Below are 14,802 nucleotides of genomic sequence, written 5' to 3'. Positions count from 1 at the left end.
GGTGTGCCAGGGTGGCTCAGTTGGTTGGATATCTGGCTTTTGGTTTCAGGTCAGGTCATATCTTGAAGCCATGGGATAGAGCTCTGTGATGACTGGCTCTGAGCTCAGAGCAGAGTGTGCTTTAGATTCTCTCTTCCTTCCCCTTCCCCTCTGCCTCTCCACACATGCGCACATTTATTTATTAAAATAAATAAATAAATAAATAAATAAATAATAAATAAAAATAAAAAGTTATTTTTATTTAATAAAGTTAATAAATAAATAAAAAGTTAAATCTTAAAAAAATTAATTTCCCTTTAAAATTTTCATAAAACAGTTTCCCTTTAAAATTCCCTTTAAAATTTTCATAAAACAGTTTCCCTTTAAAATTCCCTTTAAAATTTTCATAAAACAGTTTCCCTTTAAAATTCCCTTTAAAATTTTCATAAAACAGTTTCCCTTTAAAACTTTCATAGAAGAAAGGTCTATATTTACAAACTATATATATATATATATAGTTTATATATATATAATACATATCTATCTATAGATAGATAGGTAGATAGATAGATAGATATGTATTTTTGGGTAGTGAAACAAGAAAGGAATTTATTTTGGTGGGGCCAGCACTAGGAAGATTGTAGGCTAGTAGTCCCAGTGGCTATCTCCAAAGGGCTGAAAATATGTCTAGGTTTATATAAGGAAAATATGGGACAAAGGTCAGTGGGTGCATGCAGCTGGGCAGTAAATGTCAGATTTGATCGTTGTCTTGGGGTCAATCATACAGGGTCTTACTTGAGTCAGGGCAGCTGTAATTGCTTGAGGGAATAGTTTCAGTTTCCATCACAGGATGCTGTGCCCACATGGGTCTTTTGACTGAATTAAAGGTAAGCTGGAAAAAAAATTAATTTTCTAGTGCTTTCTAGTACAGACGGAGATCAAAATGGAGGTAAAGTTAGAACATATATTTGTAACTGACCCCAGACCTCGCTTTGAAATCTGGCTCCTCCACAATTTGCTAACTGTATGACACAAGTGAATTTTTTCATTCTTCTGAGTCATAATTTTCCTATTTGTAAATAATGTTGGCTTCAGTACAGTTTTGTAAGGGATGGGATGCTCTGTAAAGCACATACTAAGTGCCCATTAAATGGTAGTTATTGTTTTTATTATGATTATGCTTATCAAAATCAGGTCACTAATATGGAACTGAAAATTATTTTATTAAATGTAATTTAAGATGAGAAATAAAGTAAAACCACACTAATTTGGAAATTTGTCTAATTGAGAGGAAAATAATTTTGATTCTAAGAACAAATATTTATTGGGTCCTTACGATGTTCTAGGTGCTGTGCATCACAAACATTCCTCTTGCCTCTTTTGGGATATTGACTCACTAATTGCTTGATTTTTCTTTTAGCTACTTACCTCCACTGGCTCCTTCCTTTTAGCTTATGAAATAGTGTTCAGATCTCTCTCATTCTTAAAAAAAAAAGAAAAAAAAAAGAAAAAGAGAACAAAACACTCCTTTCTTGATTCCTGTACCCTTCCATTCAATACCAAGTTTTCCATGCAAGAATCCTGAGTTATCCTAGATCCAAAATTCTTTATCATCACCCATATCCAACTGATAAGGTCTGGAATTGTCTGTTCATTGTATCATCTCTTCTCACTATAAAGGTACTGCCTTAGGGTATGACTTTATTGTTTATGGTCTAGCCCTGGCAAAAGCCTTCCTTACAATGCTGCTAGAATGAACATTATAAATTCAGACCTGATTCTCATTCCTCCTCTTAAAATCTTTCAATTCTTTCTTGTAGAATAGTGTCTAAACTGCTGAATATAGCATACAGGACTCTTTACAGTGGGGAACCAACCTACCAAAAGCATCTTGATCTCTTTCTACTCCTTCCCCCTATCTTTGAATTCTACCCTCTGGTCTATTTGAATATCTTATTACTACATCCAGAAAAAGCCTGTAAGGAGATTTGGTAAGTCAACATTCTATTTTTTGCTTATTTTCTCTGTTTTGCCTAAGAAAATAGTTCTGCTTCAATTTTACACATATATTTACACGACTAATTTAATCAGGATAGTTATTCTTTACCAATATTTAAAAAAATCAAAGCATGAAATTTGCAAGTCATACCCATCAACAATTGTAACATAGCCAGCCAGATCCACAAAGAAATTCAGGTGATTGAAATTTTCTTCATTTACTCACATAATTATTTTCTTTACCTATCTCTCCAAGAGTCTGTTCGCACTGTTAGGGGGTAAACTATATCTTAGTCATGGTTCTATCTCCTAGATCCAGCACATTGCTCCATAAAGCGTTGTTGAATGAAACATTAAATAGATGTATGGATAAATGAATAAAAGAAAAGCCTGAGGAAATATAACTGTGTTACATAATGATTAAAATTTAGAATTTTTTTGTAAGGCTTCTTGTGTAATTTCTTACTTGTCTCATTCCCACTGACCAACACAAGGGAAAATTAAATAACAGAAAGCAGTCAATAATTACAAAGTGAATCTTACCAGTCTGGAATTATATGCTTTGTTCATACCTCACTGATAATGGTGTAGTGAATATTCTTTGAATGATGATGAAGACTAAAGCAATGATGGCACGTACTGTAAGTTCTTGATGCAATTGAAGTAAAATTCTCAGAAGATAGACGTGCTATTATTTCACTGGTGGTGTAATTGACAAATAACTTATATGTTTGCTTTACTATTGTGTTAGTAACAGATTTCCACTTTTTATTATATGACATTAAAAATAAAAGGATAAAAGTCAAGTTGGGAGACCTCAAAATTTAATTTCAGATGGTTGCCTGGAAAAAAAAAATTACATTTTGTTTTTAAGTAACTACATTTTGTTTTTAACTAACTACATTTGAGCTCAAAGTTTTCAATTTAGTAAACTGTCTCTCAGAATGCATTAAAATATAAGGTTAACTGATGAGCACTGAAGTTTAATTAGCACATGAGTTTTAGAAGTTTTATTCTAATGGATCCCTGGACTAGATTTTGTGCTTTAACAAAGCCATTTATCAGTCACATGCCAAGTTTTTAAGTGATCTCAGTAAAATGATAAGGAAAATCTTAAAATAAATTAGTTTGTAATACTTTATTGATTAGGATACTGCTTAGCTACTTTAAACAAGATCAAAATAAAAATGGCTTGGGACACCTGGGTGGCTCAGTGGTTGAGCATCTGCCTTTGGCTCAGGGCGTGATCCTGGTTCCAGGATCGAGTCCCACATTGGGCTCCCTGCGAGGAGCCTGCTTCTCCCTCTGCCTATGTCTCTGCCTCTCTCTCTGTTTCTCATGAATAAATAAATGAAATCTTAAAAAAACAAAACAAATCAAAAGTAGCTTAAGCAAAATAGGAAATTATTCTCAATTTTTTTTTTCTCTCAAAGGCTTCTAATTCACTGTTCCATGATCTAGAGTGTTTACCTTAGCTGCATGTTCTAAGCTGGTATATTACCCACACATCGGAGTTCCAGCCTGTAGTAATGGAAAAATAAGTGGCTTCAGTATTCTTATATTACTTTAATAAAACTACCTTTTTGCACTGAAGATGTCTCAAGAGTGCTTTCTTGGCCATCAGCTCCAAACTCCAACTATTTCCTTCATCAATGGATAATGAAGGGCAATGAACAGTCTTTATCACAAATGTGCTACCTCAAAGACATAAAGGTTTTCTATAGATAAATAAATCTCAGTCTGTACCTTCTAGGGATTAATTAATATTTTAGAACTGAAGAAGTGAAAGAAGAATGCTAAAAACCTGGAATTTGGTGTGCCTGGGTGGCTCAGTGGTTGAGTGTCTGCTTTCAGCTCAGGTTGTGATCCCAGGGTCCTGGGATTGAGTCCCACATCAGGGTCCCCGCAGGAAGCCTGTTTCTTCCTCTGCCTGTGTCTCTGCCTCTCTCTGTGTCTCTCATGAATAAATAATGTAATAAAATCTTTAAAAATAAAATAAAAACCTGGAATTCTTTCCTGACAGCAGTTAACCAGATGAGGAGAATATAAGCATTTTAATCACTGTTGCATGTTTCAATGTGTGGTTCATACATAGTTCAATGATGTGCAACTTGAGAAAAGAGAACAGAAAAATGAGAAGCAACTATACCAACATTTGAATTGTTAAATCTTACTGTACCAGTATCTGTCACTTTTCTAAACTTTGCATTAACACATTTTTTATGAAAAACGATCAGGACCTGTTTTCGCTAACTGAGAGAAATCCAAGGAGGATTTCCATTTTTAAAAATGATTCATTTATTTATTTGAGAGAGAGAGAGAGAGAGCAAGCAGGGGAAGAGGGGCAGAGAGAAGGAGAGAAAAATCTCAAGCAGACTCCCTCCTGAGTATGGAGCCATACAGGGCTGCATCTCAGATTTCAGGACCCTGAGATCATGACCCGAGCTTAAGAGTCAGAGACTTAACTGACTGAGACCTCCAAGTAGCCAAGGATTTCTGCTCTTATGAAAAAAGGTGGAAGGAAAATAGGGTTTAGTGTTTGTTTTATATTGAGTCATTTTAGAGGCAATATGCTCCCTGAGCAGGGAGAGTGGCTCCACTAAGTACCTTCCCTGAGAACTACACTCAGCATCTCGACATCAAGTCACCATAAGCTTTGAATTGTGTATATGAGCATCTGTGCTTTATCTTGGTATATTTTGTGCATTTGTTAGCAGGATGTTTCCTAAGGTATCAGAAAAGCCTAAGAGAGGTTATTTTTGGGTCTGGAAATGCTCAAAAATTTTTTTCTATATAAATTAATGGTAATTATTTCTTCACTTTATGTCACTTTGGTCTATGAAAGGTTTCATAGGAACTCTCTACTTTTGGACAGCAGGGAAAATCTCTACATAGTACAAATCCTTTTCTTCAGAATGCTCAGATGGCAACACCAACACCAACATGTTATTCTTGGGCTTAAAAAACAGGAAATCAAACCTCTCTGGAAGTGTGCATTGAGGAGAAATGGCTAGAGTTATTTTGCGTTACTCATTGTCCATTAAAGCTACTTCTTAATGTGAGTCCATGTCCAGATTTCATTGCAGTTACTTTTTGGGAAGAGGAAACACCTCCTGGGAAAATGAAATTCTTTCAAGTTCTCTAACAGGCTTCTGTTGATCTAGCTACCACTGACTTCAGATGAATCAGATTTCCCTGCTTGTTTGTCCAAATTCTCTTTCACGTGGTCACTAAAACATATCTTCTGACATTTCACATAGATCATTAGAAACACCTTTTAGGCAAAGGATGACATCAGAATAATTTGCATCAGAAACCGTATTATTCACTGAGATTAATTAACAGTGTGGTATTTAGGGAATTATCATTACAACTCCTCTTGTTACTAGCTGTGGTTTGTGTCCCCTGCAGGGATGATACTGAATGAAATCTTGCAAGTCATTTCAAAATACAATAACTCTCTGTGAGAAGTAGAATGTGCACTGAGCCAATCCCAGAAAATACTTTAAAAAATTGCTTGCAAAGCTCCCTCATTGTTTGCATGTGTTAGGTTTCAGTTAGCTTTGCTCTAATTATAAGTTTATAACCAACCTGAAAGTGTGAGAATTTTAGCAACTAGCATTAAGTACAAAAACAGTTTCTCCCAAACTCTCAATGGATCTGTTAAAGAATTGGTTCTTTGAACTCCTTGGGACATAGCTGGTATTTCAGCCTGATAATGTGTCCCTTTGCCTCAGTCGGACCTGGTTTCTGACTATTGTCTCAGTATAATTATTGATAATGCCCCTTTTTCACCCCTAAATTGTCTCTGTTGAGTGATAAATTATATAGTCCTCTATCATGAACTTGAAGTTAAAGCATTTCTTTTTTTAAAAAAGTACATGTTCTTCAATGAACTTAGTAAGACTTGGCTGTAATAATAGTAGGTTTAATACTTGATGACGGATATGAAATTTAAAAGTGAGTAATGCTGCTTCCTCCCTCTAATCTGGCAAATCAGAGTTCAAGTTTATGACAGCCAATTTAGACTTTAGCATTCATAGACTTGACATTTGTGATGTGGGGCCATGAGCCAATGGTCAAGAAAGAATCCATTTTCAGTGCAGAAAAGGTGCTTTTATTATAGTATGGAGACAGGGTCCAAGGGCAGGAAGAGTTGCACTTTTGGTATATGAAGCTGGTGGTTATATGCTTAGGGATTAAAGGGGAGGAGATGTGCAAGGGAGTATTAGATCATAAATACCTACTTTGAATTTCTACTTGTAAAATTACTTTCGCAAGATTTTTTCTGGTGCTTATTATTCAGCTCAACATTAACTATTTGTGAGATGTACAGGCAGTCATGAGACCCTTTAAAAATGGAGCAGCCAGCATGTATTTGATTCTTATTGGAACTCTACAGGCTATAGGTCAGCATTCTGGGCTAAAGTTGAATATTTTTTCTGCTTCTGCCCCTCCTCAGTTTGAAGATCCATGGCATGTTGGAATTTATAAGTTTGGTAAAACTTATAAAACGCATTAGAATTGTGCCACAGAGCCCACTGCAGTGCAACCATATTCCAGTGCAACTTTATTACGTATCTCCTGATGTCTTCAAAACTTTGATATCTGCTGAAAGATGCTAATGTCTAGATTCTTATTCAACCCCCATATTGATTCGAATAAAGTTGGGAACTTGAGAATTGAGTCACTGTGCCTTGTACATGCTAGATTTTCAAGAAATATTTATTTAGTTGAAAGGCACCGTTCTTCTGAAGTGTGCTTATAGTTCACAAAATATTTACCTTTTAAGGTATGCTTTGTTAATAACTGTGAAAAATCTGAGATTTTACCTTATTTGCAAGTTAATAAGTCAGGTTGCTACTTTTATGCATGCTGACCAGAGACATGAAATAGCTGGGTCAGAAAAGAAGTATTGCTCATGGCACAACAAACAGCATAAGCTTCATGTTCATGTCAGTTCCTCTTGCTCCTGAAGTCCCATGAGTACAATGTAGAGTGGTCCAAGTGGACAATGATCATATAGTGGATATGCATCACAACTGAGGAACTCTGAGCTCATAGAACTACAATCCTTCATAATGGGCTGCAAACAAAACTGCTCAATCTTTACCCTGGAGAGAGACATTATTACACTAGACAACAAATAAATCTGCCCTCTGTTCCCAAGGGAAACACTATATCCATTTTTCAATGCTTTTCAAATATCCTTGAAATAGTCTGGGACAGACTATTTGTGCCTCTGCTTACAAATTGTACAGAATCATGAGAGACCCATGGAGGATTTTCTCCTAACATATCTTTCCAATACAGATTTGAGTTTCTAAGTACATATGTTATTTTATGTATAACATTAGCTTTCTAATTGCTGAATCTTACTTCCTAATCAGCTGCAGTGATAGACTAAGGAAAAATTATTCTTATCTCTTGATCGTATTCTCATCTTATTTTACCCCTCCCCCCAAAAAGAGTGCATATAAAAGCTTGTTAGAGGAGTTTATATCTGCTCTCATTTCTCATTATAATATATACCTACTGTTTAAAGTATTGCATATTTAGAAAACATGGGTACTGTTTTTGAGTAATTTATGTAACCAAGAAGTAAAATAATCACCCCAGGCATTTATTTAGCTATAGAGTAATATGCCTTCCTTGTATAGTGGAGAAGGAATGTTAAAGATGATTGTGATATTTTATGCCTGGAAGAAGCCTCCAGCAGTAACCATAGCTCCATGAATATTTTGATTCAATGACTGGGGTTGCCAGATGTCTTCGAAACTTTCATTTCCTTATACATTTTCCACTTTACATGGTTCTGCTTCTCTTCTTTTCATTTTCTTATAACCTATAAACTCCTGTTGATTCTGAATTCAAATAATCAAAAAGCTCAGATACTGATTTTTTTTTTGTTGGGGGATAAAGTTTATAATATACTTTTAAAAGAAAAAGAAAATAGAAAGACAATACATAACAAACTCCTAATAGGGCTTAATTCAGAAGCATAACTTCCACAGCATGTTTTAAGGTCAAAGCAGGTACAGTTTAGCTTCCTAATTCTAATGATAAAAAATACAACAATTATAACCGTAACAGCTACAATTTTTAAAAGATTTTATTTATTTATTAAAGAGAGAGTGATAGTGCAAGTGTGTGTGTGTGAGGGAGCATGAGTCCAGGAGTGACAGACATAGGGGGGGGAGCTATAGAGAGAGGAAGAAGCAGACTCCCTGCTGAGCAGGGAGCTCCACTATGGTCTCCATCCTGGGGTCGCCTGAGCTGAAGGTGGATGCTTAACTGACAGCCACCCAGAAGCCCCCATAACAGCTATTTATTGAAGGCAAATTATTTGTGAAGTATGTACAAGTGCTCTGTTATTTCTAATCCTCAGAACGGTCCATCAGGGTAGGTGTTACCTCTAATTCTCATGTCAGAAATTGAGGTTCAGAAGTTAAAGGTAGCTTGCCTTAGGTAACAACTCAAGGTCTTCTATGAGCCTGCAATGCTCTTCAAATTATCAAAGAGAGAGAGGCTACTATTTTTGAGGTAGCTTTTGAAACTGATAAACCTAAATTTCTTATGCCTTACTGTTTCTTTTCCAAAATATTCATTAGTAGGAGGAAAAATTTTCCTCTATTCTTCAAGATTGTTCTAGCTGGTCAAAGAATTCAGTTGACAAGAGACTAATTAACAGGAGGAAATAAAATTTAATTCCGTACTGACAGGGAATCCACACAGACATGAGATTCTAAAAGTCAGACAGGCAAAATGAAGTATATATGCCATCCTGAACGAAGGGATAGAGGTGTATGACTTCAAAGGGAAGGAAGGCAATTCACAGGAAGATGAAAGAGTACATATTTGGTAATCAAATGTTTGGTGGGCCATACAGAAACAAAAAGCCACAGAGAGGAATTTTAACAGACTTTGCTAGGTTTCTTCCTGTCTGCTACATTTATAATGTATTTATCTATGGTGATAATTCTCTTCTAGGAGTGGGTCCTCTATCTAAATTCTTTTAGGCATTTAGGGGGAAGACCAACCTGTCTTTGGACCTTGATTGTTTTCAGCTCAAAATAATCTGCATGCTAACTAAGTGGCACATCTTGGGGCAGCTTGCCCTTGGCCTCTACATAATTTATTTTCACATTCATTTTAGATAAACAGAGGCATGAATTATGCATTTAAATTATTTAAAGTCTGAGTATGTATGTGTATATACACACATATTATTATGTATCTCTTGTCTCTATGCATATGTAGAAATATGTACATATGTATATAAATTTTTAGTAACAGTTAATGGTGTGGATTTTTTTCCTCCTTGTAAGTTTTCTCTGACATACTTTGTTCCTTATTTTCTTACCTCTCTGTGATCACTTACAGCTTTATTTATCCCTCAACTATAGCCTGTAACACATTGTCCTGTAATTAGTTTCTTAGGTGACTAGTCTGCCTCTGTAAGGCCCTAGAGGACAGAGACCATTTCTTATTCATCTTTGTATCTGTGGGATCTAGGCTAGTGCTTGGAACTTCATTAGTGATTAATATGTGTTTTTGAATGAAAGAAAAAATTAGTTCACTCTGATTGTGTATATTATAAGTGCTGTTGGGGTCTTAATTTATTCATGTAATTTATACAAAGTGTTGGTATAATTCACCAACGTTATTTTTTTAAAGATTTATTTATTTATTTGAGGGGGTGCAGGTGTGGGGCAGAGAGAGAGAGAGAGAGAGAGAGAGAGAGAGAGAAACTCCAAGCAGACTCCATGCTAAGTGCAGAGCCTTATGTGGGGCTCAATCTCATGACCCTGAGGTTATGACCTGAGCCAAAACCAAGAATCAGCTGCTTAACAGACTGAGCTACCTAGGTGCCCCACCAATGTTATTTTAATAGCATTGAAAAATCACTGCGAATCTTAAAAAATATGACATATTACATAGAAATTGCTGACTCATCTAGAATATGAACCATATTGTTTCTTTTCTGTAACCTATTTCTTTCCAGCCAGGGCACTATACTAATAAGTGTAAAGCCATAAGGCTGGAGGAAATTTGAGTGGTTATATATTGCTTTATCATTAGGCAGCTTGAAACCTAAACCAGATTAGGCACTATTCTCTTCTCAGACACTGCCTGAAAAGACAGTTCTACAGCTTTGTGTGGTACCACATTCTGTGATTTTGTGTCACTAAGAAAATGTTTCTGTAATCTGGATCTTCCAATTTGGAATTTAATCACTATAGGTTAGGCCAAATGTCCTATAGAAGTGTGGAATCTCTTTAGTGTCTTTTTATTAATTAAGAAAGGCTATCTCATGCTTATTCAACAAACAGCTCCTAAGTTTTGGTGGCCTAAGACCATAATGATTCACTCCTCATTTCCAGTATATATCACTCATGGCATCTTTGGGTGCTTTGTACTGCTTTATCTGGAACCCATACTGAGGAGTAGTCATTCTTGGAACATTGCCATGGCAGAAGGTAAAGAAAGGTAGTGGTAAAACATGCATTAGTTCGTAACACTTCCATGTATAAATAACACATGTTAGTTCTCATGTTTTATTGGCCAAAGCAAGTCCTATGAACACACCTAACTTTGTAGGCAGAGAAGTGAAATCACATCACATGCCTGGAATGAGAGAAAGTCAGAATATTTGTGAACGTTTCACATGACTATCAGTTTCTCACAACATGTTTTCAAGGATAGCATGAAATGAACTTAGAAAAAATATTGTTAGCTACTAAGGGACAAATGGCAGGTTTAAAAACAAAGATTTTTATAGTATATTTAATTTTTTGACCTTATTTAAGTATTCTAAGACATCAAACAGTATGGAGTAATTTAATCAGTTTTTTTTTTTTTACCTTCTCAATGTTAATGTCAAATTCTACTCCATTTCAGATATCCATGAGTATAAGCTCCAAATAGATCCATCATTATTCAGAACTATGCTATCCCCAAGATTTCAAGATTTCAAATATCCCCATCATTTCAAGATGACCTTCCCATCGATTATAATTTTCTGTTATTCATTCATCAAGTACATATTGAATGTCCAACATTAGGGGATGCAGTGGTGAACAAAGTAGACCTTATAGGAAATTTTTGGTGTCCTAGAGTTTCACCATAAAGGGCCTCAGTGTAGATCTCCTTTTATTTGTTCTGTTAGGTATCACCGGGTTTCTTGAATTTGTGGATCTGTGTTTTTTTAAAAAATATTTTCTCAGACTTTATCTCTTAAAAAATGGACTCTGTCCTATTCTTTCTCTCCTTCTAGAACTTACAGACTTTTCTTAAACTTTCTCCCCTATTTTCCAGGTCTCTAAATCTCTCTATTATGTATTATATCTTGTGTCTCTCTTGCCTTCACTCTAATAATTTTTTTCAGATCCATTTTAAAGCTCATTGGTTATCTCTTTGGCTTGTGTCTTAATATGTTGTTAAAGCTATTCACTAAGTTTTTAATTTCAGTTACTATTGTTTCTACATCTAGACATTTTGTTCATATAAAATTGTCTTGATTATTTTTATAGTGTCTTTTTCCTTTCTCATATTTTAAAGCTTGTGTATTATTTCTTTAAATATAATATACTAATACTCATTATATTCTGTACTCATTAGTTCCAGTATCTGAAATATTAGAAAGTCTGCTGATTCTCAGTGTTAGTGCCTTGTTTTCTTTAGTGTTCTGATATTTGAATGTGAGTTGCTCATTTTTCTTGGACTGTTAGGAACCTTTGGCTTGCATATCTGCTTGCACTAACAATCCAAGACCACTTTAAACTAAGCTTTTAGCTTAGATTTCTTTGCTCCCCTTCCAAATTGGTAAAACTGATAAAAATAACTTATTTCTAATTTTACATAGTAGTCTCTTCCTTTTTAAAGAATTCTTTTAAGTTTGTAAACAGTGTTATCTAGATAATCTCAACTTTTGAAATCTCACAGAAACATGTATTCAAAAATCCACTCTAAATATTAAAACTGCAAGAATGACAATGTTTCCTATATATAGATTTTTAATAGTTTTATCTAAATAAGAAAAAAGAAAACTACATATGTGTGGTTAAATTGGAACACATTTACTTAGGTACCCAAGAATAAAATAAAATTTTATTTGAGAGAGAGAAGAAAGAGATCTTTTAAGGAATTGACTCAAGTGAATCTAGGGGCTGGTGTGCCTGAAATCTGTAGGGCAGGTCAGCAGGCTGGAGACTCAGGTAAGAGTTGATGTTGCAGTCTTGAATTTGGATTCCACAGGGCAACCAACTGAGGACTGAGTTTCTGCATCATGATCTTAAGAAAGATTCCTCTTCTTCAGGAAATCTCAGTCTTTGCCTTAAAGGCTTTTGACTGATTGGATGAGGCCCACTCATATTATGAATAATATGATTTACTCAAAGTTTACTGATTTGAATGTAAATCACATCTAAAAAGTACCTTCATAGCACCAGGTGTTTGACTCAACAATTGGGCACCATAGCGTGGTCAAGTTGACACATAAAATAACCATCACAAATGGATAGCATCTTAGAAGGTTGTTTGGCACTGGATGGGTTTTCCCATACTCTAAAAGATAGACCAGTAGTCTGTTTTACTGAGTCCGTTTACTAGCTTCTTCTTCAGACCGCAACTTAATCACCTTTCCTTCCAACATCTGCATGCATTATTCCCTAAAAGTCAGAGTCCTTCTGGATATGTGTATCTACTGGTGAAGGATTTTATGCTACACCTACCATGCTGGCTCATGGAATGAAACATGAGTCTGGAAAGGGTCATGCCAAGGAGATTGGCTCCCCTTGAGTCAAGCATGGAGTGCACAGAATCACAGCAGTGCAGGAAGAACTGCCCAGGAAACATACACTCATAAAGAATTAATCACTGTGAATCTATTTTCTTAGGATGCACTCTTCATATCTTTCTAGGGTGCTGTAAATGATGATATGGATTTAAGTCTTGAGAGATAAGTCAACAGGAACAAAATGCTAAACTGTTTAGGGGTTGTTCAGTAAGATGAGGATCTGACCTCATGCTCATCATCTCAGAATACAATATCTATAGTCCTGATTCTCAGGCTTCTTGAGATGGCCAGGTGATTCTTACATGATGAACTTTTGAGATGAATGTTTCATGTGGCAAGACCAGAAGAGTCTGCTTCCTTAAGACCATCTTGGCAGTTCCCTCAATTATTCATCTTAAATTATTGTTTCTGACAGTTACCTAAGTAGGAGGAAGAGAAACACAAATTGTATTTAGTTTGAATTTTAAAAAGAAAAGCTGTAACTATAACTATGTTTATCTCATTCAACTTCCTTGTTGGATGGTTCTGTGATGGTGCTTAAATAGCCAATATGTGAATATTTGGCAAGTGAGTGAAAACTTGACATAATAAGATAGTAAAATAACTGGGTTCATGTTTGGGAAAGTGATAACAAGTAAGAAGGAACACCAAAAAAAATTTTTTTAAAGCCCTATGAAAGATCTTATCAGTCAACTTTAGTTGCAAAACTTTCATATGATTAAGTTCCTAACATATCCCATTATTACTAATTCCACAGCTGCTAAATATAATGTGCATATATGTACATGGTGTTGTGGGAAATTTAAGAATATAGGCATGAAGCTTTCTGTTCCATTTAGGTAAAATGAATTTAGGTTGCAAAGGGAGGCCAGCTTGTGATTACAAATAGATTTGAGATAGGCAGTTTTCTTTGCAGGTGTCTAGATTGGGATTGTTGTCTTCTGGGATCCTGGGTTTACTGGCATAGAGTCTCTTATTAGAGGCTTCATTTAGTCAGGTCTTATTTCTCAGGCTCTTAATGTTGTGAAAATGAAAACTCAGGTTTACCTGGTCTGGCAAATGGATTTAAGGCTAAACTAGCCTCAGAATTCTATTTTTCCTTCTTGAGTTTTGCCTTCATTAAGTTTTTTGGTTGAGTATTCCTTACTTTCTTGCCAGCTTATAGGAGCATTTAATAAAATTTAAAAATATTTTAACCAGAATTTTATCTATTTACAGTATTGATCAAGGTACTTAGTCTACTGTATTGCAGATATTTTATGATTTAAAACAATTATAAAGAAATGTGAATAAATCATCTCAAGTTTGAACCTTACAAATAAAGCTATAAATATAAATATTGATCTCAATATGTTAATTTGTGAAAAAAATAATGAAAGGTAATATTTATTTTAGTCCTCTCCTCACTGTGCCAGGCACTGAACTAAGCATTTTACATTTTCTTAAACATTTAATCTTCACCGTAGCACCATGATATATATGCTGTTATTATCTCAATTTTATAGATGGACACTAAACTACAGAGACAGTTTTTAAGATAGAACTCAAGATGCAACCCGATATTAAGATACAATTCAAGATATGCTATAAAGTGGTAGAATGAGGATGGAAATCTAGGCAGTTTGAATTCAAAGTCTTGTAAACACTATACTGTTTCACATTTAGGTAGATATGCATAAAAGTCTAGTAAAAACAGCATAGGGCTGGGCTGGAAGAATTAATACCAAAATAATAATAGTGATTTAGTGATTTGAGAGGAAGTGGGTGGGAGCCTGGGAGCTTGGAAGGAATTAGGTGGAGACACTTTAAGTAGAATTTTAAATTTCCTTTGCTTACTATGGTAAGGTCACTTTCACTCAAAAGAGTTAAATTATTAAGTTGAAGTCCCCCAACCTCCATTTTCTGTACCCAAATCTATTATATCTTTACTCTTCTTGCTTCTGGCCCAAGAAAGAGTCTCTGCTTCTGGCTCAAGAAAGAGTCTCTGTACTTCCTTTCCAAGGGTGACTTTTTATTTGGATCCTAGG

The sequence above is a fragment of the Canis lupus genome, chromosome 8, assembly GCF_003254725.2.
Source record: "Canis lupus dingo isolate Sandy chromosome 8, ASM325472v2, whole genome shotgun sequence".
Classification (NCBI taxonomy): Eukaryota; Metazoa; Chordata; class Mammalia; order Carnivora; family Canidae; genus Canis; species Canis lupus.
Note: the sequence above shows the minus strand (reverse complement) of the source record.